The sequence below is a fragment of the Manis pentadactyla genome, chromosome X (assembly GCF_030020395.1).
Source record: "Manis pentadactyla isolate mManPen7 chromosome X, mManPen7.hap1, whole genome shotgun sequence".
NCBI classification, from domain to species: Eukaryota; Metazoa; Chordata; class Mammalia; order Pholidota; family Manidae; genus Manis; species Manis pentadactyla.
Window position 1 is genome coordinate 49,502,687 of NC_080038.1, and position 26,688 is coordinate 49,529,374.

Sequence of the window (26,688 nt, forward strand, 5' to 3'; positions counted from 1 at the left end):
CTTACATGCCTGGGTGTTGTCCTATCTCCTGGTTAATGACACATTGTGAACTGCTTCAATTAACAGAAGCCAAGCCATTGGTTAAGTGAAGCTTTTCCTCAATCTCTTCTTGGACCCTGGCAGGTGGCATTGGGTTTTACCTTGTGGTTTGCACTTTAGAAGGGTACAATTATTTGCATGATTCCCTAATTAACTTGAGGGCCTTTTTCCTCCTAAACAGCACATGGTTATTTCTATTGAATAAAGTAATCATTAAGTAATTTCCTCTAGGGAACAGTTTGCTATTTACTTAACCACACATTAGACAGGAGCAAAGATTGCTTTAAGCTATTCATCAGAGCCTACATGTTGAATGATTTTCTACATTCTTATTCCTCTGTGTATAGCAGCAGTTTTCTCCATTTTCAAATGAAGGCTCTGTAAAAGTGTCATTTGAGTTTCTATAGAGTGAGGTGGACCTTGGAGCTGATACTTAATCCAGACTACGTCTCTTCCTGAATTTCTTGCTTGTCCTTGCTGGTGGCTGTAGGCAGAATACATATAATCTGAAAGACAAGACTCGTTGCATCCATGAATCAAGGTCAGGCAGTAAGAGGCAAATGGGCTCACCAAGAAACCATTCAGATCCATTTTAGATTTTGTTTAAACTAAGAGAATTATCTTGAGACCAGCTGCACAAAAGTGGTCCAGCTTCTTAAATCATGTGTGGGATCCTACACTGGTGCACCTGTGACCAACTGGCAATTTCCTTGATTCTCTTGGCCTCAGTACTGTTATAAGCAATGTTATTGACAACACTATAAATTTAGCTGCCACTTATTAAGACACCAGAGGTACAGGAAAAATGATGTTTAGATTGAAGAGCAGAAAATTTATAGGCTTCTCCAGGGAGAAATACTTTCATTCTTCCTTACTTGCTGGAATGGAAAAAAGAATCCAAGATTTTGGTCCATAAAATCTAACTAAAATGGGAAGCCAAGATGGCGGCATGAGTAGAGCAGCAGAAATCTCCACCCAAAACCATATATATTTTTGAAAATACAACAAATACAACTATTCCTAAAAGAGAGACAAGAAGACACAGGAAAACAGCCAGACACATCCACACCTGCGAGAACCCAGTGCCTCACGAAGGGGGTAAAATACAAGCTATGGTCTTACAGGACCTGAGCGCACCCTCACCCCAGCTTGTGTCAGGAGAAGAGGAGTTGGAGCGGGGAGGAAAAGGGAACCCAGGACTGCTAAATAGCCAGGCCTAGACATCTGCACCAGAGCACAGACACACAGGGCGTGGGGTGCTGAATACTAGGGAAACAGGACAGTAAGACCTGTGAGTGGGTCCCCACAGATAGCAACCCCTGGGACAAAGAAAAGCAAGTGCTTTTTGAAAGTCTTAAAGGGACAGGGACAACACAGCTGGATGGAAGTGTCCCCAGGACACTTAGCCCAGCAGTTGGGAATTCCAGGGAACTGTGGGTGCCCTAACTCCTGGGCTGCAGCACAGCTTGGAGGCCCCTCATGGTGATAAACAGCCTTCTGCCTGTTGCCCCTCTGACACGGCTATGCCATATTGGAGCAGCAGACTGAGGACGACGATGCCCACAACAACCAGGGAGCTTAACTCCACAGCAGCCGGGCAAGAATCAGAGGCCCTGTCTGCATGCAGTTGCCCATCACAAGCCTCTAGAGGTCGCTGTTCTCCCAGGAGAGGAAGGCCATAAACCAGCAAGAAGGGACGTTCTCCCAACTGACACATGTGCCAGCACTGCACAACTACCGCTATCGCGATGTAAAGGCAGAAGAATTTGATACAGACCAAAATCACAGAGTCAACCCCTGATAAGGATATAGACCTAACCAATCTTCCTGAAAAAGAATTCAAAATAAAGGTCATAACCATGCTGATGGAGCTGCAGAGAAATATGCAAGAGCTAAGGGATGATGTCCAGAGAGAGATTACAGAAATGAAACCATCTCTGGAAGGATTTATAATCAGAATGGATAAGATGCAAGAGGCCATTGATGGAATAGAAACCAGAGAACAGGAATGCATAGAAGCTGACACAGAGAAAGATAAAAGGATCTACAGGAATGAAACAATATTAAGAGAACTGTGTGACCAATCCAAAAGGAACAATATCACATTATAGGGGTACCAGAAGAAGAAGAGAGAGAAAAAGGGATAGAAAGTGTCTTTGAAGAAATAATGGCTGAAAACTTCCCCAAACTGGGGGAGGAAATAATCGATCAGACCACGGAAGTACACAGAACTCCCAACAGAAGGGACCCAAGGAGGAGAACACCAAGAAGCATAATATTTTAAATGGCAAAGATCAAGGACAAGGACAGAGTTTTTAAGGCAGCTAGAGAGAGGAAAAAGGTCACCTACAAAGGAAAACCCATCAGGCTATCAACAGACTTCTCAACAGAAACCTTACAGGCCAGAAGAGAATGGCATGATAACTTTAATGAAATGAAACAGAAAGGACTTGAACCAAGAATATTGTATCCAGCACGATTATCATTTAACTGTGAAGGAGGGATTAAACAATTCCCAGACAAGCATAAGTTGAGGGAATTTCCCTCCCACAAATGACCTCTACAGGGTATTTTAGAGGGACTGGCCAAGATGGGAGCACTCCTAAGACTAACTAAATCTCACCAGAGAAAATAAAATCGCAGCAAAGAAAGCAGACCAACCAAATACTAACTAACTAAGGGCAAAAAAATAAAATCAACTACCCACAAAAGCAGTTAAAGGAAACACAAAAGAGCACAGAATAAAACAACCAACATATAAAGAATGGAGGAGGAGGAATAAGAAGGGAGAGAAATAATCACCAGACAGTGTTTATAACAGCTCAATAAGAGAGTTAAGTTAGACAGTAAGATACTAAAGAAGCTAACCTTGAACCTTTGGTAATCACGAATCTAAAGCCTGCAATGGCAAAAAGTTCATATCTTTCAATAATCACCCTAAATGTAAATGGCATGAATGCACCAATCAAAAGACACAGAGTAATAGAATGGATAAAAAAGCAAGACCCATCTATATGCTGCTTACAAGAAACTCACCTCAAACACCAAGACATGCACAGACTAAAGGTCAAGGGATGGAAAAAGATATTTCATGCAAACAACAGGGAGAAAATAGCAGGTGTAGCAGTACTAGTATCAGACAAAATAGACTTCAAAACAAAGAAAGTAACAAGAGATAAAGTAGGACATTATAAAATGATAAAGGGCTCAGTCCAACAAGAGGATATAACCATTATAAATCTATATGCACCCAACACAGGAGCACCAGCATATGTGAAACAAACACTAACAGAACTAAAGGAGGAAATAGAATGCAATGCATTCATTTTAGGAGACTTCAGCACACCACTCACTCCAAAGGATACATCCACTGGACAGAAAATAAGTAAGGACACAGAGGCACTGAACAACACACTAGAACAGATGGACCTAATAGACATCTACATAACTCTACATCCAAAAGCAACAGGAGACACAGTCTTCTCAAGTGCACATGGAACATTCTCCAGAATAGACCACATACTAGGCCACAAAAAGAGCCTCAGTAAATCCCAAAATATTGAAATTCTACCAACCAACTTTTCAGACCACAAAGGTATAAAACTAGAAATGAATTGTACAAAGAAAGCAAAAAGGCTCACGAACACATGGAGGCTTAACAACATGCTCCTAAATAATCAATGGATCAATGACCAAATTAAAATAGAGATCAAGGAATATATGGAAACAAATGACAACAACAACGCAAAGCCCCAACTTATGTAGGATGCAGTGAAAGCAGTCTTAAGAGGAATGAATATAGCAATCCAGGCATATTTGAAGAAGGAGGAACAATCCCAAATGAATAGTCTAAAGTCACAATTATCGAAATTGGAAAAGAAGAACAAATGAGGCCTAAAGTCAGCAGAAGGAGGGACATAATAAAGATCAGAGAAGAAATAAATAAAACTGAGAAGAATAAAACAATAGAAAAAAATAAATGAAACCAAGAGCTGGTTTTTTGAGAAAATAAACAAAATAGATAAGCCTCTAGCCAAACTTGTTAAGAGAAAAAGAGAATCAACACACATCAACAGAATCAGAAAGGAGAATGGAATGATCACGACAGACTCCACAGTAGTACAAAGAATTATTAAAGACTACTATGAAAACCTATATGCTAAGAAGCTGGAAAACCTATAAGAAATGGACAACTTCCTAGAAAAATACAACCTTCCAAGACTGACCAAGGAAAAAAGAACAAAATTAAAACAAACCAATTATGAGAAAAGAAATTGAAGTGCTAATCAATAAACTCCCCAAGAACAAAACTTCTGGGCCAGATGGATTTATCTCGGAATTTTATCAGACCTAAAGAGAAGACATAGTGCCCATTGTCCTTAAAGTTTTCCAAAAAGTAGAAGTGGAGGGAATACTCCCAAACTCATTGTACGAAGCCAACATCACCCTAATACCAAAACCAGGCAAAGACCCAACTAAAAAAGAAAATTACAGACCAATATCCCTGATGAATGTAGATGCAAAAATATTCAACAAAATTTTAGCAAACCGAATTCAAAAATACATCAAAAGGATCATACACCACAACCAAGTGGGATTCATCCCAGGGATGCAAGGATGGTACAACATTCGAAAATCCATCAACATCATCCACCACATCAACAAAAAGAAGGACAAAAACCACATGATCATCTCCATAGATGCTGAAAAAGCATTTGACAAAATTCAGTGTCCATTCATGATAAAAATACTCAGCTAAATGGGTATAGAGGGCAAGTACCTCAACATAATAAAGGCCATATATGATAAACCCACAGCTAACATCATACTGAACAGTGAGAAGTTGAAAGCTTTTCCTCTGAGATCGGGAACAAGACAGGGATGCCCACTCTCTGCACTATTAAACACAGTACTGGAGGTCCTAGCCACGGCAATTAGACAAAACAAAGAAATACAAGGAATCCAGATTGGTAAAGAAGAAGTTAAAGTGTCACTATTTGCAGATGACATGATATTGTACACAAAAAACCCTAAAGACTCCACTGCAAAACTACTAGAACGGATATCAGAATACAGGAAAGTTGCAGGATACAAAATTAACACACAGAAATCTGTAGCTCTCCTATACATTAACAATGAACCAATAGAAAGAGAAATCAGGAAAACAATTCCATTCACAGTAGCATCAAAAGGAATATAATATCTAGGAATAAAATTAACCAAGGAAGTGAAAGACCTATACCCTAAAAACTACAAGACACTCTTAAGAGAAATTAAAGAGGTCACTAACAAACGGAAACTCATCCCTTCCTCCTGGTTAGGAAGAATTCATATAATCAAAATGTCCATCCTGCCCAAAGCAATATACAGATTTGATGCAATCCCTATCAAATTACCAACAGCATTCTTCAATGAACTGGAACAAATAGTTCAAAAATTCATATGGACACACGAAAGATCCCGAATAGCTAAAGCAATCCTGAGAAGGAAGAATAAAGTGGGGGGGGGATCTCACTCCCCAAATTCAAGCTCTACTAAAAAACCATAGTAATCAAGACAAGTTGGTACTGGCACAAGAACAGAGCCACAGACCAGTGGAACAGAATAGAGACTCCAGACATTAACTGAAATTTGTATGGTCATTTAATATACGATAAAGGAGCCATGGACATACAATGGGGATATGACAGTCTTTTCAACAGTTGGTGCTGGCAAAACTGGTCAGCTACATGTAAGAGAATGAAACTGGATCACTGTCTAACCCCCTACATAAAAGTCAATTCAAAGTGGATCAAAGACCTGAATGTAAATCATGAAACCATAGAACTCTTAGAAAATAACATAGGCAAATATCTCTTGGACATAAACAGTGACTTCTTCATGAACATATCTCCCCAGGCAAGGAAAACAAAAGTGAAAATGAACAAGTGGGACTATATCAAGCTGAAAAGCTTCTGTACAGCAAAGGACACCATCAATAGAACAAAAAGGTACCCTAGAGTATTGGAGAATATATTCATAAATGACAGATCTCATAAAGGCTTGACATCCAAAATATATAAAGAGCTCATGCATCTCAACAAACAAAAAGCAAATAATCCAATTAAAAAATGGGCAGAGGAGCTGAGCAGAAAGTTCTCAAAAGAAGAAATTCAGATGGCCGACAGACACATGAAAAGATGCTGCACATCGCTAGTTATCAGAGAAATGTAAACTAAAACCACAATGAGATATCACCTCACACCAGTAAGGATGGCTACCATCCAAATGACAAATAACAACAAATGTTGGCAATGTTGTGGAGAAAGGGGAACCCTCCTACACTGCTGGTGGAAATGTAAACTAGTTCAACCATTGTGGAAAGCAGTATGGAGGTTCCTCAAAAAGCTCAAAATAGAAATACCATTTGACCCAGTAATTCCACTTCTAGGAATTTACCCTAAGAATGCAGCAGCCCAGTTTGAAAAAGACAGATGCACCCCTATATTTATCGCAGCACTATTTACAATAGCCAGGAAATGGAAGCAACCTAAGTGTCCATCAGTAGATGAATGGATAAAGAAGATGTGGTACATATACACAATGGAATATTATTCAACCATAAGAAGAAAACAAATCCTACTGTTTGCAACAACATGGATGGAGTTAGAGGGTATTATGGTCAATGAAATAAGGCAAGCAGAGAAAGACAAATACCAAATGATTTCACTCATCTGTGGAGTATAAGAACAAAGGAAAACTGAAGGAACAAAACAGCAGCAGAATCTCAGAACCCAAGAATGGACTAACAGTTACCAAAGGGAAAGGGACTGGTGAGAATGGGAGGGAAGGGAGGGATAAGGGTGGGGAAGAAGAAAGGGGTATTATGATTAGCATGTATAAGGTGGGGGGGAAATGGTGTGTTCTGTGCAACACAGAGAAGACAAGTAGTGTTCTACAACATCTTACTATGCTGATGGACAGTGACTGTAATTGGGTTTGTGGGGGGGACTTGGTGAAGTGGGGACCCTAGTAAACATAATATTCTTCATATAATTGTACATCAATGATAAAAAAAATCTAACTAAAATGCACAAAAAAGATTTTATATTTTGCTGCTTGTCATGGGTAAAATGAGAGTAACTGTATGGAATAAAAACTCCAATATAATAAAATAGCATAAAATGATTAGCTCATGAACAAGGAAAGTATAAATTCACAAGTTACTCACTTAAACAATCCCTCGGTTCCAGATTCAATATCCCATTAGACCTAGGTGTAGGTCTTTTAACTTCCTGCCACTTAACCTGAGTAGAATCCATTTCATCCATTTTTCCATTGGTTCCATTTTTTTTTCTGTACCCTTACTGGTTTTTGGAACTCCCTGAGTTGCCCCAAATGCATTTCTTTAAATGGGAGTGCTCTTTTCCTAGTGACTGACAGCATGTGGCAATCAAAAGGACTATGTGCTCTTTGATACTGTTGTGGACACCCTGTCGCCCCAGCGTAAGTTCTCTAGTGTTCTGCCTACATGTAATACACAACGCAGTTTGTTCCTGCCATGGTGTGATTCTGGAGCATTTTCTCCATAGCCCTGAGATCTATAAATCTATTCAAAGGCAGGGTTTTTGGCCTCCATGGTGAACACTCAAGGGGGCCAAGAGGAGTCATCAGGGGAAAGGAAGCCAAGAAGTTATCCAGCATAAACTTTAATCTAAAGTCAAAGGTCACAAAGCTCACAAGAACTAAAGGCCAAGCGCTCATGGAGAAGCCACAACTGGTGGATGGACCCCATCTGCCACTCCAACCTAGACAGTATCAGAAGGCAGGTCTTGAGGACTCTCAAACTAGAGGGAGAGAGACATGCTTGATCTGTTTATTTGGATCTGTTTGTTCGGGGTTGAATTGCTGATGCTGGTGTCAACAACCTGCAAAGGTAAAACCAGGAGCTCTTTGGAGCTACTAGAGAAGGAGTCTGAACTTCTCTTTGGCAGAGCCTGAAAGAAGGAAGAATTCCAGTCAATTCTTTCAAGAAAATATCAAGTCAAGAGTACCAAGTGTCACTTTAACCATAGAAGGCAGAAAGACCCTGTCCACATTGAGAAGGATGGCTTGGTTTTGGCAAAGAGCAAAGGGAACATTCTTTAGTAGTATCCCCTGACAGCTGATTCAATCCTGTTTTCTTTTTCAGCTCAAGGGTCTGGATATTTGTTAACATCTAATATTCATTTGCCCAGAAGACCACCTGTAGAGTACACAAATTTGTTGTGGACAAATGACGTCTCAAGAAGGTTGCTGCAGTGGGCTGTATGGTTCTAGTAGGCCCCATTGATACTGCATTCATTGTGAAGGGTCACCTCTGGAGTTGTGTAGCACAGAGACCCTCCCAAGGTCTCTGGTACTTCTATATGACAACTTTGCCAATACTCAGTTTTCAGGAGAATGGGGTGGGTATTGTTATAAGTAAGGGTAATAGAGGAAACTGAGGCATCAGGAAACAGTGCCTTAGTTTAAAGGTAAAGCCAGCCAAAGATTAGATTATGCTGCCATATCTCTCTCCTAAAATGATTACGTGGCTGTGTCACCATGTTCTATTTGTTTTTCTTCTGTCCTTGACTTTTTCTTCTCAATTTCGCTGAATCATTGATCTGATCATAGAATTTTAGAACTCTCCAGAGCACAGTCCTAAGTCATCTTTGTTTCTCACCGGTGATGTTATTCACTCCCATGGCCTCAAATAATATCCACTTGTTGAGGAAACCACAAACATGTATTGCCAGGCCTGACCTCTCACTTCTCTCTTTCAGGCCTATATAATCTCTACCCACTCTACTTCTTCACTTGAAGATCTCAGTCCTTTCAAAGTTGGTATTTTTGAACACCATCTTATCATCTCCCTCTTCTAACTATATAGTTTTCTAGTTAATGCTGACACCTCCTTTCCTACACCACCCACAGCGAAGGCATCACTAAATTCCCTCCTCTGAGATCTATGATTTGCCCTGTTAACTCCATCTTCACTGATGCCACTGGTCCAGCCACCATCTGCTCTCACCTTGATTATTGTAAGAGCCTCATTGTGACCTCCCAGCATCCACTCTAGCCCCACCAGCATCCACTGTGACATAAATTTAGAATTTGATTTAAATGTTTAAATTTAAATTGTAGTTTTGATTATATTACTCTCTGGATATAAACCCTGTGATGGTCTGTGTGATTAAGCACAGCTGTGCAAGCGTTTAATTTCCAGTGTGATAAGGCTAGAAAATACAAGTATAAGATGTTTTGTAGATATATAGACAGGGAGTGCAAAGGGCCTGAATGGCCAGGGAAGGCCACCCATTGCTTTTAGGATAATGTGGAAGATCCTTAGCCCAGCCCACAGGCCTCTACCTATATTTCCAGGTTCTTCTTATGCCCTTTTCCCCCTCACTCAGTAGCCTTCAACCTTGCTGGCTTTCTTTCAGATCCTGAAGTATAACAAGATCCTTCTTGACTCAGGCTTTTTCTCATACACATTCTTTTGCCAGGAATCCCCTCAGTTGCCTTATTCACCTGCATAACTCCCACTCAACTTTCATGTTTCGGTTTAAATATCAGTTCCCCAGGGAAACCTCTGACCATCCAGGCTTTGAGAGGTGTCTTGCCAATGGGTTTCAGCCCTGGGCAAGTTTGCTATAGATTCAATGTGACCAAATAAAATGACAGCAAGACGTTCTTGGGGTGAAAGGGTTATACCCAACTTTATTTTCAGGTGGCAGGCCAGTCACTAGAATCACATTTACTCAGAGCAAGTCTGCCTGCAGCAAGCCGGTCTCTGCCTCTGGGCCCTTCTGTCTGCTCAGCCGTCCCACATAGCCGTCCTCTGGGCCTCTGTCCTTGGCGCTGCCACCACTCCAGCCTCTGCTCTGCTCTCTTGCAGCCTTGCAGCCCCGCCACCATGTCGTGCCCAGAGCACTGGGCGGAGCTCTTTTCATAGAGTCAACAGCCATGTATTGCCCACAGGTGTGCAGTGAGCTAGTCAACCATGGCCAGGTGAGAATCCTGGCCACAGAACCTCTCAATTTATCCACAAGAGGCCTCTCTGTTATATGTTTCCAAGGCAACTTGTAGTTTTTCTTTATGATGGTAGTCAATATTCAAATGAAATAATCATTTACATATTTATGTCTGTAACATCTTCCTACCCTCTAGAATATGACCTCCACAAGAAAAGAAAAGGGTTTATATCTGCCCTGTTCAGCTCTGAATCCCCAGAGTGCATGGTAGGCCCTCAATGAAATTGGTTGAATGAACCAGAAAAGGAAGATGAGCTATGGCACTCACCTGTAGGATGGTCTCCAGAATAGATTAGAGCAAATGGATTACAGCAGGGGTGGATCAGTTAGCAGACCTTCTGGAAAAGTGTTAAAGGGTATGATTAGAAGTGTGGCCACCAAATACCTTAGCAAACAATGCTGAGCCTTGATGCCAGCACCTACAGGAGGTAATGGTCTTCCTCTAACAAATTCCCTTAGTAGTAAAGCTAAAAACAGAGAGTTCTATGGATGCTTTGTTCCCCCTCAGCTTACCCTTCCCCATTCCACATTTAAGGACCAAACTTTGAAGAAAGGCAGACTCACCATGGTGTGGCTAGTTGAAAAGTTGTTGAATGGCCAATAGGAAGTCTGTTAAGGCTTGATGAGGAGAACTCTCTCCTAACAGCACTATAAGACACAGGCTACTATAGACTGAATGTTTGTGTCTTCCCCAAATCCATATGTTGAAACCTCCCCCCCAAAGTGATGGTAGGAGGTGGGGCCTTTGGGAGGTAATTAGTGCCCTTATAAGAGAGACCACAGAGAGCACCCTCATCTTTTTTCCTTCGTGTGAGGGCACAGCTAGAAGATGGCTGCCTATAAACCAGGGAGAAGGTTCTTGCCAGACACTGAATCTGCCTTTGTCTTGGTCTTGGACTCCCCATCCTCAAGAACTGTGAGAAATAAATCTGCATTGTGTATAAACCACCCAGTCTATGGTATTCTATAAAAGGTGCCCAAAATGACTTTAAGAACACAGGCTATAAGCTACACCATGGTCAGACATAGCTTGGCATTTGAGAAGCAATTTGCTTTCATGCAAAATGGTTGCCCTCATGAGGACCAATAAAAGGATATGCTGGACGACAAAGGTAGGCAAGGAATATCTAACATTTTGGAAGAAGGACCTTGGTGCCTCAGAAAAGAAGACCTACCCACAAAACTACTCTCCTAAGGAGTGACTGTCACCAAAGATCTTTAATGTACACTCACTACTGCAAATGGCTGGCTCATGCTACCTGCTGGATCAACAGGAAATTCGAGCAGAAGGGACAGGACTGTGATGAACTAGAACCCAGATGGAGCAGGCTGTGAAAGTGCCAGCAGAGCAGGTATGGAGATACTGAGAGGTCACCATCCAGCCCCAGATCATTTTCAGGAATTTCTGGTTGCAACTTGATCTGAGCAGCCACGCTGTGGAACTTGTTCTATAGCTTCATGGAAAGGCAAAGAACTATGTCAGAAGAAAGAAAAGTACCACCATTATTCAGCAGCTTTGGCAAACAATTTGGGGCTATTTAAGGATAACTTTGCATTAAGGATCCTGATTCTGAGCATGGAAGAGTTCACTATGATGGAATGACTAGAGTCAGCCATGCTGTCAAACCCCACTGTTTATTTTTATACTACTTGATAGCACCTTTCTCTATTCCTATGGATAGACAAGATAATTTGGTTGTCTGACATGCTGGTTAATAAATACAGCAGTTGCCCTTTCTCAGTTATCTTCTTTTAGCCCTTAGCAGCATGGAGCCCTATTAACCACCACTTCTGGGAGTTTACTCTTTCCCTTCTCTGATGTTCTGTCTTCCTACTTTTCTCTTGCCTGCTTGAGCACATCATGGAATTATCTGCTACCTGTTCCTCTTCACTGTACTCCTTGCCCAGCAAATATTTCTCCAGTTCAGTCCTCGGGCCTCTACTCACTTCAGTCTATGCTGTCTGCCTCAGGATCCTCTTCTTTCAAACATTGCTTCTAAGCATATAAATAGTACTAGACCTGTATTTTTGTCCTCACCATTGCCCTGAATTCCAGTCATGCACTCCCTGCTTCCTGCTGAACATTTGCTCTGGCAAGTTTCACTGCCAACTCATAATCAGTATAGCTAAATCTAAATTCATCTCTACTATCAAAAATGTAGCTCCTCACATTCCTTGCAATCTTGGTATATCCCATCACTGTGCCTGCAAGTATCCTAGGTCTTCCATGACCTTCTGATTGGTTCTTGGATGTCCCTTTCCTGTTGCCTTTTAATTACCACTGCCAGGTCTCAAACTTAGGTAAAAGTCATCTCACATTTAGACTAATAGAATTACACTCTAACGAATGTTTTCATTCTCTGCTCCCTTTAGTCTACCTGTTTCTTGGCTGCCACACTGATCTGATGCAGGTGAAATTTGGCTCACATCTTTGGTTAGATCTAAAAGGGTCCCACTGTTTACTATCTTACCTTGGTAGTCAAGTCTTTACTGGTCCCAAGGGACCCCTGTAGTTCTGTTTCTCACTGCCCTCTGTACTCCAGGAAACCTCAAGTCAAATAGGTTACTTACTGTCTCTAAAAGCCATTGTGTGCCTCCTGGTCTGACTTTTCCAAATCCCTTAAATCTAGCTCCAAAGCCATCTTCTTCTGGAGAAGGACTCAAGCACAAAGTTATCTCTCTGAGAACTCAGTGAAATTTCTAGCAGTCCAGTGGTATGGGGCATGTCGAGATATCCCTTGTAAGGTGAAGAATAAATGGTTGCATGTTGCCCCTTCTATGACCAAGAAAAGGCACAATGTCTCGGGGACCTCTCTGGATTTTTGAGGCACTATATTCCACATTTGGGTGTGTTACTTTGGTCCATATGCTGAGTGACCAAAAAAACTGCTGGTTTGGAATGCGGGCCCACAATAAGAGAAAGCTCTTCAACAGGTTCAGGTTGCTATGCAAGCTGCTCTGTGACTTGGGCTAAATCACCCAGCAGATCCAATGGTGCTTGAAGTGTCAGTGACAGATAGGGGTGCTGTTTGGAGCACCTTTGGCAAGATCTTTTAGGTAAATCACAGCACAAGTCCTTAGAATTTTCAAGCAAGACCCTGCCATCATCTTCAGATAACTACCCTCCTTCTGAGAAATGGCTCTTGGTCTGCTGCTGGACCTTAGTAGAGAATGAACACATGACCATAGGCCTTCAAGTTAACATGCAACCAGAGCTGCCCATCATGAGCTGGGTGTTGTCTGACCTGCCAAGTCATAAAATTGGGCATGCACAGCAGCACTGCACCATCAAATGGAAGTGGTCCACATGTGATGGGGCCTGGGCAGGAACAAGTAAGATACATGGAGAAGTGGCCCAAATGTGCATAATCCCCACTCTTGCTACACCACGTATTCTCCCCTAGCCTGCACCTGTGGCCTCATGGATAGTTCCCTATGATCAGGTAGCAGAGGAAGAGAAAACTTGGGCTTGGTTTATATATGGTTCTGCATAATATTCAGGCACCACCTCAAAGTGGACAGCTCCAGCATTACAAACCCTGTCTGGGACAACCCTGAAGGACCGTGGTGAAAGGAAACCCTCCCAGTGGGCTGAACTTTGAGCAGTGCACATGTCTGTTCAATTTTCTTGGAAGAAGAAATGGCCAGATCTTGCTGCACTGATGGTCAGTGACTGCATTGGGGTATGGGTGGGGACTTGATAATATGGGTAAATGTAGTAACCACATTGTTTTTTCATGTGAAACTTTCATAAGAGTGCAGATCAATCATACCTTAATAAAAAATTAAAAAAAAAAGAAATGGCCAGGTGTGCAGTTATATATCACTTCATGGACTGTGGCCAATGGTTTGGCTGGATAGTCAGGGACTTAGAAGGAAGATGATTGGAAAATTGATGACAAAGAAATCTGGGGAGGAGATATATGGATAGATCTCTCTGAATGGGCAAAAAATGTGATGATATTTGCATCCCATGTGAATGCTCACCAAAGGGTGACCTCAGTAGAGGAGAATTTTAATGATTAAGTGAATAGGATGACCTGTTCTGTGGATATCACTCAGTCTTTTTCCATCGCCACAGCTGTCTTTCCTTCCAATGGGCTCATGAACAAAGGACATGGTGGCAGGAATTGAAGTTTGCATGGGCTCTGCAACATGGACTTCCACTCACTAAAGCTGATCTGGCTAGGGCTGCCAGCAAGTGACCAGTCTGCCAGCAGCAGATAAACACTAAGCACCCAATATGGCACCATTCCCCTGGGTAATCGGCAAGCTACCTGGTGGCAGATTGGTTACATTGGACTGCTTGCATCATGGAAGAGGCAGCACTCTGTCCTTCCTTGAATAGACACTTACTCTGGATAAGGATTTGCCTTCCCTGCACACAGTGCTTCTGCCTAAACTTCCATCCATGGCCTTACAGAATGCCTTATCACCATCATGGTATTCCATACAGCATTGCTTCAGATCAGAGAATTGACTTCACAGCAAAAGTGCAGCAATGGGCTCATGTTTATGGAATTCACTTGTCTTTCCATGTTCTCCATAATCTGAAAGCAGCTGTCTTGATATAATGATGGAGTGGCCTTTTGAAGACTCATTTGCAGGGCCAGCTAGGTGGCAATACCCTGCAGGGCTGGAATAAGGTTCTCAAGAAAGCTGTATATGCTCTGAATCAGAGTCCAATATGTGTTGCCATTTCTGCCATAGATAGAAGTCATGGGTTCAAGAATCAGGGGGTGGAAATGGGAGTGGTGCCATTCACTATTACCCCTGGTGACCCACTAGCAGAACATTTGCTTCCTATTCTCACAACATTCTACTCTGTTGGCCTAGAGGCCTTAGTTTCAGAAGGAAGAAAGCTTTCACTAGGAGACAAAACAGTGATTTCACTGCATTGGAAGTTAACTGCCACCTGGCCACTGTGGGCTCCTCATGTCTCTGAGTCAACAGGCAAAGGAAGTTATGGTGCTGGCTGAGTGACTAATCCTGACTACCAGGGTAAAGTGGACTGCTATTCCTATTGATTCACAAGATACTCAGGAGCTTCCCAGGTGGAATCTGAAACTGGCCCTCCTATTTGGAGGGCAGGGCGAGACCCTGAAGAAAGAGGTAGTCTCTTCCGGATTGCTAGGTGGTAGATTTAATAAGCAAGGCTTGTCTTGGGTGGCCACAGATGAGTAGATCTCTGTGCCCACTCACCAAATCTTAAAAAAGTTTTTGTGGAAGACTTAACTGGATTCAGTCATGTGTACAGTCCAGATGGTCTCAACACCACACCACTATCTCAAGGCTGTGTCCTTGGGGCACCCTCCAAGAGTGGGAAGGCAAGAAGACTCCACATTCCAAGACTAAGGGAGGGGTTGAGGAACCTCCCCCAGAGGCTGAGGTCCAGCTAACAGGCCAAATGGTGGTCCTATCCTCTCAATGCCCCCCACCAACACTCCACCTCTCGTGACCTGTTTTTACACTCTCATATGCCCAACCTCTTCCACAGTGTGCCCTGAGTGGTCAGTAAGGGATTTTCCTAGCATGGAGGTGGCTCCCTTGGTGGCTATCTGGCTGCGCTGGAGGCAGATGCCACAGGAACAATACAGGTACATGCAAGAGAAGACACAAATTAAGACAATAACTCTCAAAATCAGTGACAACTTTTTCCACCAAGAGCCCCATGACCTGAACTACTCACTGACTAATTAAGCTCCCTAGGCCAGGGGAGTTGATTGCTCAGGGCATTTACTTATGTCTAACCCTAATTTAATAAAGATGATACATTAGCAGACTCATCAGGTATGAACACACAGCATTCTGATTGAATAATGGCGCAGGAGCCTCCTTGGAAGTATTAATGTCCAAGGCCATCCTATTTTGGAGGGCAGCTTTCCTCATTAGAGACATTTTGGTGTTCAATAAGGACAAGCTTTGTTGCTATCATTCAAAGCTTTCTGGAGGAATTTAATGAGGGTCTCTATGTGTATTATAACATCCTCCAGGCCAATGGAAAGGACAAATACAGCAGCCAAACAGGCCTACCAGTGGGAAACAGAACATGCCCACCTGGCTTTGAGGAGAGGGAGGTTGGCAGTTTTAGGAACTTGACCTGGTTGTGTATACCATACATGTTGACCATGCGAGGCAGCACTGTTAGGCTCATGAGGAAATGGACTTGGGGTGGGATATGCCAGACCAGCATCCCACCTTCTCACTTCTCTTGGTGGTGCCTGTTCCTTTCCAGGCATAGTACATTTGAACAGGTCCAACCTGTAGCAGGACAAAAGGATCCCAGTAAAACTGAGTAGTTCCCCCTCACCCAGAGGTGTGAAGTAACTCATCCATCCCAATGGGACATCCCATTCCAAATTCCAGTAGATAACTCTTTTCCCATGTGTGATGGGGCTTGGTGTTCTCAGCAGCACAGCAATTGATCTACAGTAAGAGTTGAGGCAATGGCTGTTTCCCAGGACGTCCATACTTTTACAATTTTGGGTGTACCAACAGAGGCTCCCAGTCTGACATATGGGGCAATAGGCCCTACTGGGTGATCATTCAAATGTATTAAATCCTGAGATGGTATACTTTAGTCCATCCAGCCAAGGTGGCTTAACCTGTCAACAGATTAATCTGCTGCTTTAATATTCCATTTTTCCTTTCCATCAACCCTGCTGCTTGTGGGTTATAGGGGAGATGGAACCTTCATTCGATGTCATGTTCTTTTGCCCAGTCAGCTTCATCAGTCCCCTACTGGTGGCAGCCTGGTTTGCACAGTGATAGGGGAAAGCTTGGGTTAGGCCAGATGCAGTGCCCAGAAAGATGAAGGTGTATTTAGAACCCTCACCCAGAAGGAGGGGGGCCAATGTAATCAATTTGTCAATCTGTCACTGGTTGGGAATTCCAGTAGATGGCCCCAGGTTCCTTTGGCAGTTGCCCTGGGCATTATTTAGAACACCTAGGACATGCTGTTATGTCATTGACTGCATCATTTTATTTCAAGGGCAATCTGGCATCTTTGGCAATACACCATTTCAGCTGGGTGCAGTGGTGGCTGCTCTTTCTACCCACCCATCCTGCTGTATCTTTTGAAGTGTCCATGGCTAGGGCTTGTACCCAAGCAAGGCCAACATCTTTCTGATTGCCAGGGGATATCAGTGCCTTATGAGCTGGGATGTGGAAGACAGACTCTGGCAGGTGGACCCAAATATCCCCTCACACACCCTGACCCCACAAGGGCTTCTTCATGACCATCCACCCCTCAGCTTCCCATTGTCCAAGCCATAGTGTTAATCCTTTTGGAACAGCCCAACTGTCAGTACAAAACAGTAAAGTGAATCACCTTAGTGGCCAGGGCTCATGAGTGATCACCAGCCAAACTGCTCTGAGCTCAGCCCACTAGCTGCTGCACTGGCCACCTTGTGAGAGGCTGTACTTGGAGGAGAGCTATGAACACTGCTTAGGAGCTATCACTCTAGGGGGCTATATTGTCATTTCTGTCTCCTTCCAAGTTGGGACCAAAATCCTAGGGATAATCTCCCCATCTGTTGTCTCTGCCCCAGTGCTGCACCCATATCTTTCAGAGTCACAGACACATTTAACTCAAGTGGTAGTCTTGCCTGGGGGATGCCTAGAGCCTTAACCTACTTCACTAGTATTTTTGCCTTCTCAAAGGCAGCTTGCTGCTCTGATCCCCACTCCCACACATGCTCTTTCTTTATCAGGTAGTACAAGGGACAGAGGCACTGTGCCAGGTGGGGAATACAAGTCCTCCAAACTCCAATATTACCATGAAGGCTTTCATCTCTTGTGCCTTATCAATCACAGCTTCTGCGACAACATGCATCTTACCCAACCAAATGATTTCCAAAAATCTTATAACGGTGCCTGGGCCTTGAATTTTCTGTGGGTTCACTGTCTATCCTCTCCCTTGCTGATGTTCCAGCAAAATTTGGAGAGTGTCCTGCAACAGAGGCAGGTCTTCACATGTTAACATTATATAATTGATGTAGTGGGCCCATTTTACTGATGGGGGAAGGAGAAAAAGGATAGGTTCAAATCTCCCAACCCATGACACATGATGGGGCTGTGCAGGTAATATTGGAAAAGCACATGAAAGGTCCGTTGAAGGCAAATTGATTTTGTGATGTGGTGGCCACAGATAAGCTAAAAAGGGCATTTGTTAAGTCTAGCATGGCATGGTATATTCCTAGGACCATGACCAAGGTATCTAAGATGGGGCAATGTTGGACAGAGCCTCATGAGTGAGGGGCACTACCTTCAATTTTTGGTAGTCCACTGTCATCTGCCATGAGCTTTTGTTTATTTCTGGAGGACCAGTAGCTAGTGAGCTCAACATGGAGTCTTTAATCACCTCCAGTGACCCTCACCTGGAAACAGTCTTGGCCTGCATCTTATACCCTGGATGTGGGAGGCACCCACCCAAGTATGGCTGAGGCCTCTCCTGGAGCAAGTGGGGCATCAGGGACAGTAGTAGGGGAAGATGGGGCAGATCTGTATTATTGTACAGGTTTTAAGACTTTTCACAGGCTGACTAACACAGCACTGGGCTGTCAGTCTACTCATTCAGGTGGGGTCCCTGCAGCAATGAAGCCAAACTATATCTGCTTCTGGGTTATCCTTATTGGATCCTTTACATCTGACTAGGATAGTTTGGCTTTCCAAGCTTCCCCTCTATCTCTGGTCTTTCCCATAGCCCATACCTGTTCCTGGGACCTGTAAGTTTCCCCCAGATAAGCAATGGTTCCCTGTTGTCATAAACATCTTGCCCCACAACTGGGTTCAGCATGAATATCAGTGTCCCATCTCAGGTGCTGGGGGCAGACTGGAGAACCTTACCTTTCATCTCTGCAGTGAATGTGGCTCAATCAGGGCCTTCGAAGACAGGGGCATTCATTCTCATTCCCAACTTCTTCAAGATTTTTTATACCTCCTCTTCAGATTTCCAGTATCCCACATGCCCAGGCAGGTTTCCCTTATTTTGCCAAGGTCTCTGCAGGCTAGAACAATCCAATCTATAATGAGCTAGTACCTTGAACCACTTCCCACCCCCAGGCATTCTGCAGGCACTGCAGGAGGGCAGGTGTGTGGTGATGGTGCTCATTTTCTCTGCCTCCTGTCTGGTCAGGGAAATGCCATTTTTTTCCATAGCCTGCAGCCACACTAACCAGACCTGGATACTTTCCCTGGAAAGTGGCAGCTATATCAATAAGCTCAGCAGGAGTATATTATTTTATTATGAATTTCACCTGAACTGGGGGCTGCCCCACTAGCTGGGGTTGCTGTGCTTTTGCTTATCTTAGTATTAGGGGTCCAATGGCATGGAGCACTTTGTCCATTTCATTGTCAATCACCACAACATACTCCTCTTCACTCTCATCACTTTCCCAGGGATTCCATACCTCAGTGTCTCAATCAGGCTTGGTCACAAGCTCTCAGACCTTAACCCAAGGCAGCTTGCAAACCCTCCTAGCTTTGCAAAACAGCACGCTGTCTCTAATTATAATCCTGCTCCCCACCTTGTCTGTCAGTCCTGAAGGTAGGCGACTGGCAGAAACTTCACAACCTTCCCCAACCTCAGTTCTTCCTCCAACTATCTAACATGAGCTTCGGCCTCATGTAGGGCATTGGTGGCTAGCTGAACTGCCCACAGTAGAGGCCAACCCAATGTGACAACCATGAACTTCCCTTCTCTGCTGCAGTGTGTTATGCGCAGTTCCTCAAACAAGCACTTTTAAGCAGCCAGAGTTTTCAGGGTGCCCCTATACTCATGTGAAAGCCCACAAGCATCTGATATATGGGTCATCCCTCTCCACTTAGTGGTTGATGGTCAATTTGGGATTTCCCCTGTGGATGCTACTTTCCCAAGACTCGTTTTTTTGGTATCCTGGCTGACTCAAAAATTGTTGGTTCACAAGCTCCTCAGGAGTTTCCAGGTATAATCTGAAACTGAACTCCATACTCAGAGGGCAGAGAGAGACCAAAGAAAGAGGCAGGTTACTCCAGGTTGGTAGGGGGCAAGTTTAATAGGCAAGGAAATGTACACACACAAGGTTTGCCTTGGGCGGCTGCAAGGCAAGTAGATTTCCGAGCCCACCAAAATCCATATGTTGAAACCTAGCCCCAAAGTGATGGTATTAAGAGGTTCTCCTGAACCCATAGGCTTCTTTCAATTGCTTGCTTATCCAATTCCATTGTAGGGCCCACGAAGTACAAGGATCCATGAAACAGAGAGATAGAGTCCTCTGTCCACAGCATGAGTTGCTAACACACATTGTGAGTGTATTGTTGCTGGTACGCTGGCTTCAGGGCTACAGGAGCTTTTCCTTGTTGTCTGGTGCACTTCTTGTGGAAGTGTGAATGCACTGTCATGTCTGCTGCATGACTCTCTGGGAATCATTGAGTTAATTGAAAATTGTTGATAGTGTTGGTATATACATATTTTTTTCATGAGATAGAACTGATATAAATAATTAGTCATTTATCCCGAGAATTCTTACAAAGATACTCAGCATAGACACTGATCATATTTTTACCCTGCTAGGAAAAAACAAAGCAAAACAAAATTGTGACATACAGATCACCCCTATGCCATCTTCTCTGACTGATTTTCCACCGTATCCTTCCTCTGTCTAAATCTATAGCCTGGCACAGGCTTGCCATTCAGCATCTGTGATCCATGGTTGTCCTTTTCTGTCTACCTGACTGAGCAGAAGCTTACCAAGCCCCACAGGATCTAGCCCCTGTAAACCACTGCTCCACTGGCCTTCCACTTGTCTCTCACTCCCTGTCTCCAGTTGCCTTGGACTCCTGGCAGTGTCTGCACTGTGTTTTGAAGCTTCTGCCTTTGAAACATTTTTCCTAGCTGTTTCCTCTGCTTGGAAAGACCTGGCCCTAGATATCTATTGACTGACTACCCTCTCCCTTCAGATCTTTGTCAAAGAGTCACCTCAATAAGGACTATAGTGGTCACTCTAGTTACAAGGTGCATCTCAACCCCCTCCTTGGCAAATACCAAGTTTTCTTTGTCTTTCTTTATTTTCTTCCCTTCTCCAGAGTATTTAAAATAAAATAGTTATACAACATGACCAAGAGGGTTTTATTCTAAGAATGCAAGCCTGTTTCAACACATGAAATGCAGTCAATGTAACAGGCTAAAAAAGAAAAGGTCATGTGATCTTATCAGTTGATGCAGAAAATGCATTAGACAAAATTCAACACCCATGCATGATGACTGAAAAACAAGTAACTCACAGAAAATGAATAGAGAGAAACTTCCTCAACTAGATAAAGAACTTTGGCACAAAACATGAAGCTAACATCACACTTAGCAGTGAAGGACTGAATAATTTTCCCCTAAGATGGGGAACAAGGCAAGAATGTCTGCTTTCACCACTGCTGTTCAGCACAGTATCAGAAGTTCCATCCAGCATATGGTTTGAAAAAATAAAAATAAAACTGTCCATGTTTGCAGACAACGTGATTGTCTACACACAAAATCTGAATAAATACTCCTCCCACCCAAATCCTAGAACTGATAAATGAATTCATTGAGGTTGCTGGATACAACAGCAACATATGAATATCAATAGTATTTCTACATACTAGCAATGAACACATGGAGACCAAAACTTACAATGTTAAATCATTTATAATCACTCAGTAAAATGAAATAAAACATTTAAGTGTATACCTAACAAAACAAGTACAAGCCTTCCATGCTGGAAACACCAAAACATTGATGAAAGAAATCAAGGAAAATCTAAATAAATGGACAGATATGCAGTGTTTGTTAATTGGAAGAGTGAACATAGTAAAGGCATCACTTCTTCCCAAATTGAAATGTACAGGTTTAATGTAATTCTTATCAAAATCCCAGAAAGACATTTTGCTGAGATAGACAAGATTATTCTAAATTTTAAAGGCAAAGGCAAGTGAACTTAAAAAGCTAAAGCAATTTTGATGAGGAAAATGAACTGGAAGAAATTACTCTACCTGATTTCAAGAGTTATTATGCAGCTACAGTAATCAGGATTGTGTGGCATTGGCAGGAAAATACATAGAACAATGGGATATGTCAGAAAACCCAGAAATAGGCCTCAGACAAGTACAAACAACTGATATTTAGAAAAGGTACAAAAGTGATTCAACTGAGCAAAGAGAGATTTCACGGAAGAGGAATGTGGGTGTCAAAGAAGCACGGCGAAAGATATTCAACATCATTGGCCACCAGAAATGTAAATTAAGATCATGACACTATATTGGTACACAACTACTACAATCGCTAATTTTAAAAAATGACAAAATCAAATGCTGGAGAAGATGCAGAGAAACAGGATGTCTCATATGTTGGTAATGGGTATATGAAATGCAACAGCCACTCTAGAAATTAGCTTGTAGCTTCTTTAGAAACCAAACCTACTCATACCATATGGCTCAGCAATTGCCTTTCTGGGTCTTCATCCCAGAGCAATGAAAAGTTACATCCACACAAAAATCTGTATACTTTTGTTCATAGCAACTTTATTTATAACAGCCAAAGTTTGGAAACCAAAATGGCCACCAATAGGTATATGGCTAAAGAAATTTACGGCACTCCATACCATGGAATACTACTCAACAATAAGAAGGAATGGACTCTTAATACACACAACAATTTGTATGGACCTCAAGAGAAATATGCTGAGCAAAAAATAAATCCAGTTCCCAAAGGCTTACATACCGTATTACTCCTTTTTATGTAACAGTCTCAAAATGAAACAATTATAGAGGTGGAGAACAATTTAGTGTCTGTCCACGCTTAGAGATGGTGCTAGGGAGGGCAGTTGGTGTGACTAAAGGAGTAGCATGAGGACGATCACTGTTGTTATGGAAGAGTTTTGCATCTTGACTGCAGTGGTGGTTATACAAATCTACACATGAAAAAATGACATAGAGCCATACACACGCTTTGTACCAACTTCAATTTCCTGGTTTTGATATGGCATTACAGTTATGTAAGCTATAACTATCTTGGGGGATATATGAGCTATAGCTATCTTGTGGGAGACTGGGCGAAGTGTATATGGGACCTTCCTGCACTATCTTTGCAAATTTCTGTGCATCCATAATGATTTCAAAGTTGTAAAATAACAAAACAAAAACAAAAAAGCAAAACACACACATACATACACTTTGTTAGACATGGTGCTTATTTTGTGATTGAATCAATAAAATGGAACAGAGGCATTTCAAAAACAACAAGCCAGAGACACCACATAGACGATTTATACCTTATGAGCAACAAAGTAAGGACAAAAGGGCCAAGCCCAAGGATGGAAAATGATGGCTTGTACCATGGAAACATTATTATGGAGAGAATAGAACTATTGTTACCTAACTGCTCTTTCCATGGAGGTACTCCTCCCAGCTTGCCCCAGAGTGGCCCTAAAATCACTCGAGGAAAGATTGCTACATTCCTGGAGCTGGATTGAATGGCCAGATGATAAAATTCTTTGTTGTAAGGCTGGATCCTGTTACTCCTCCTGACCATGTTCCCAAAAGGATTCCACCCAAGGGGCTGGCAATGTTGGCACTCATGAACCCATCTATTTTCATCTTCCTTCACCTGAAGATGAAAGTCTTAGATTTATTCTGCCCATTCTGTTAGGAGTCTCTGAAACATCCTTTTGATTTTCTGCTGCCTCTGTTTTCAGCTCTTCTCTCTTCCTGCAGTCTTTCTTATAGAAGAAGGGGTTGGATGCTACCAGGGTTGAGTGTCAAGTTATTGAATTCTTGTATTAGTTTATCCCAAGAGGAAGAATGAGAGATTGCTTTCCTCCCCGTTGAGATCCCAGAAGTGTTCCCCACATAGCCCCGGCAGTAGTTACATTCACATTTGAATCTCTTCTGATCTATGTCACATGAAGAAGAGGTTTTTGCCTTTTTGCCAGCCTGATAAGGTGCCATGGGCTTGGCATATTGCCTTCCGGTGTGTTCCACTCCTTTGTTTTCTTCTGAGTTAACCTTGAACTCCCCCACTGCTGCTCTTCTTCCATCCTCTCAAAGGAAAAAGCACATATTAGAAACACAAGGAGTATATTTAAAACATGGCTTGTTATACATCATCCCTGGAACCCCTAAGAACACACATACACACATTTCAGAAAGAGCCCCTGATAATTTCAGCAACTGAAATCTGTATTTTTAATTTATTTGTGTGGTAATTTATTTTGATGGGCACCAACATAAGCAAACAATTGAGGCTGAAAATTTGCAGTATTGATTTTAAGCCAGTTTGCTCCCTACTGGGTTACACATGCTACAAGAAACCTCAGGATCACATTTCCTCAGGTAGAGAGTACAGATTAGTTTCTTGCTTTTAAACTTTCCTCTTGAAATGATCATTTGGTTCTTCTCCTTTATTCTTTCAATTTAGTGAATTACACTGATAGATTTTTCTTTGTGGTAAGAACACAACATAAGATCTAGCCTCTTAGAAAAATTTTCATTATACAGTGTAGTATTATCTTTAGACAGAGCTTCTAATGTACAAATACTGGTATCTTTTGAAGCACCACTTCACAGAAAGCCTGCTCTTTACATTTATTGTTTAAAATCTTACTCCCTCCATCAATTTTGTGTAATGTAATATGAGGCAGTCCTATCTCAATCGACACCCTGCGATTCTCAGGCCCCACAAATAAATTCACTCCTGATCCTAGGAGGTAAGGTGTTAAGAACAATGTCATATTTACACTGCCACTTGTTTGGGTGGGAAGACCAGAATCAATAAAAATGAGTTCCTTTAACTCAGCTCCTCATGACTCCCCTTTTTCTCAGCTTACAGTCACTCACCCCAGATGGAAAAATGCCCAAGATTCCTAGGAATTAATACATGCTTAAGTTGCCCACTACCTTGGGTTTCCCTCACCAACTCACGCCCCCTTCTTAAAATAAGCAAAATGGTTTAGAGGAGAGAAAGCAGCCTAAGGAGAAAGTTATTAGCCACAGCCTCAGGGTCATAGGTGATTTCCCACATTTTACTCTTCCAACCTTTGGCAACATTTCCCTCTAATCCAATTCTAAGCATATTTACTGAGTGCCTGTTGCATGACCTCCCTTGTGCCAGGTGATACAGATAAGAGTTATGTGATAGGTAACGGTCACCTTTTATTTATTTAATCTCACTTCTGGGCCAGGTACTGTGAGTTAGATGTTTTACATTCATTGCCTCATTAATCCTACCCAAAAATATTCAAAGTAGGTAAGGTTATTGTCATTTTCATATAAGGAAACTGAGGCTTAATGGGAGAATGACTTAAGTGTCAGGGCCAGGACTGGAATTCATATGGGTCCTGTATTAAACCAAAGCCAATGTTCAATGAAAACTGAATGTGGGAGTGGAACTGGCCTGAGAATGGAGAGGTAGCAAGGGTCATGTCATGGGGGACATCGAACATCATGGTAAGAGCAGCAACAAAGGCATAGACCATCTTACATAGCCTGGAACATTCCCCACCCAGCAAATAACTGCAGTCTTTCTTGGAGTCAGAACTGAGCATGAGCTCAATTGATGCATATAATATAAAGACATATATTTGTAATTCCTAGATATGGACATGTGCGGTGGGAGGCTTGGCATCCGGGTGAAGGGGTTGATGGCTGGAAGAGAAGGTGATAACACTGTGATAGAGGAAGAAAAGTTTCTGAGAGATACTCTCTACATCTCTGAACCTGTTTGCTCTCTGCAAGTTAAGGATAATAGAACCCACCATTCCCAGGCAGGTTGTGTATGCATGATTAGCACAGGGCCTTTCCATTATAGACTTTTTGGATGGTAGCAGTTTCCCCTCTAAAACTGATGCTAAGGAAAAACTGGACTAGCATAAAATGATTTATGATGACAGATATTTACCCTAGCATTTTTTTTACTTTTGGTAATAGTTGAAAACTGGAAACAAAGACCATGAGTAAGGGTTTAGTTGAATAAATTAGGCTTCTATTTGCAATAGAATGCTATAGATTTAAACCTCTGAGTGTGCTTTAAAATTATTAGGCCAAACCCAGGAAGTAACGTCTGGCTCCTGCAGAAAAGAGGTTAAAATAACCATTTGTGTTATCTTTGACTTCCAGGATATCACACATGCTGTTCTATCCTTCCTGAAGCCTCCTCATCACCACTGCCCTGCCATGCACATATATCTGGCAAAACTCTAGTCACACTTCAGGTCTCAACTCACATGGCACTTCCTCTGTCCAGCTTTCCCTGATCCTACTAAAGGTCATTCCCCATATCACAGGTAGTAGTTATCATTTGTTGTAATTTCTTGCATAGTTATCTGTCTTCCCCACTAGGTTACTATTCCCTAAGCCTAGTACAGTTTTGTTTGGATGTTCAGGCACAGTCACACTCATATTTGTGCTGCCTGTTCACACTATTCCTCTAGATACCTCTGTGCCTTGATCCCTCACCATACTCAAGTATCTGTTCAAACGGCACCTTCCCAGTGAGGTTGACTCCAAACACCCCATTTAAAACTGCATGCCCACCAATCAGCACTGTCAATCTCACTTTCCATTCTATTCTTCCAATAGCACATATTGCCTTCTACTGCACTGTATT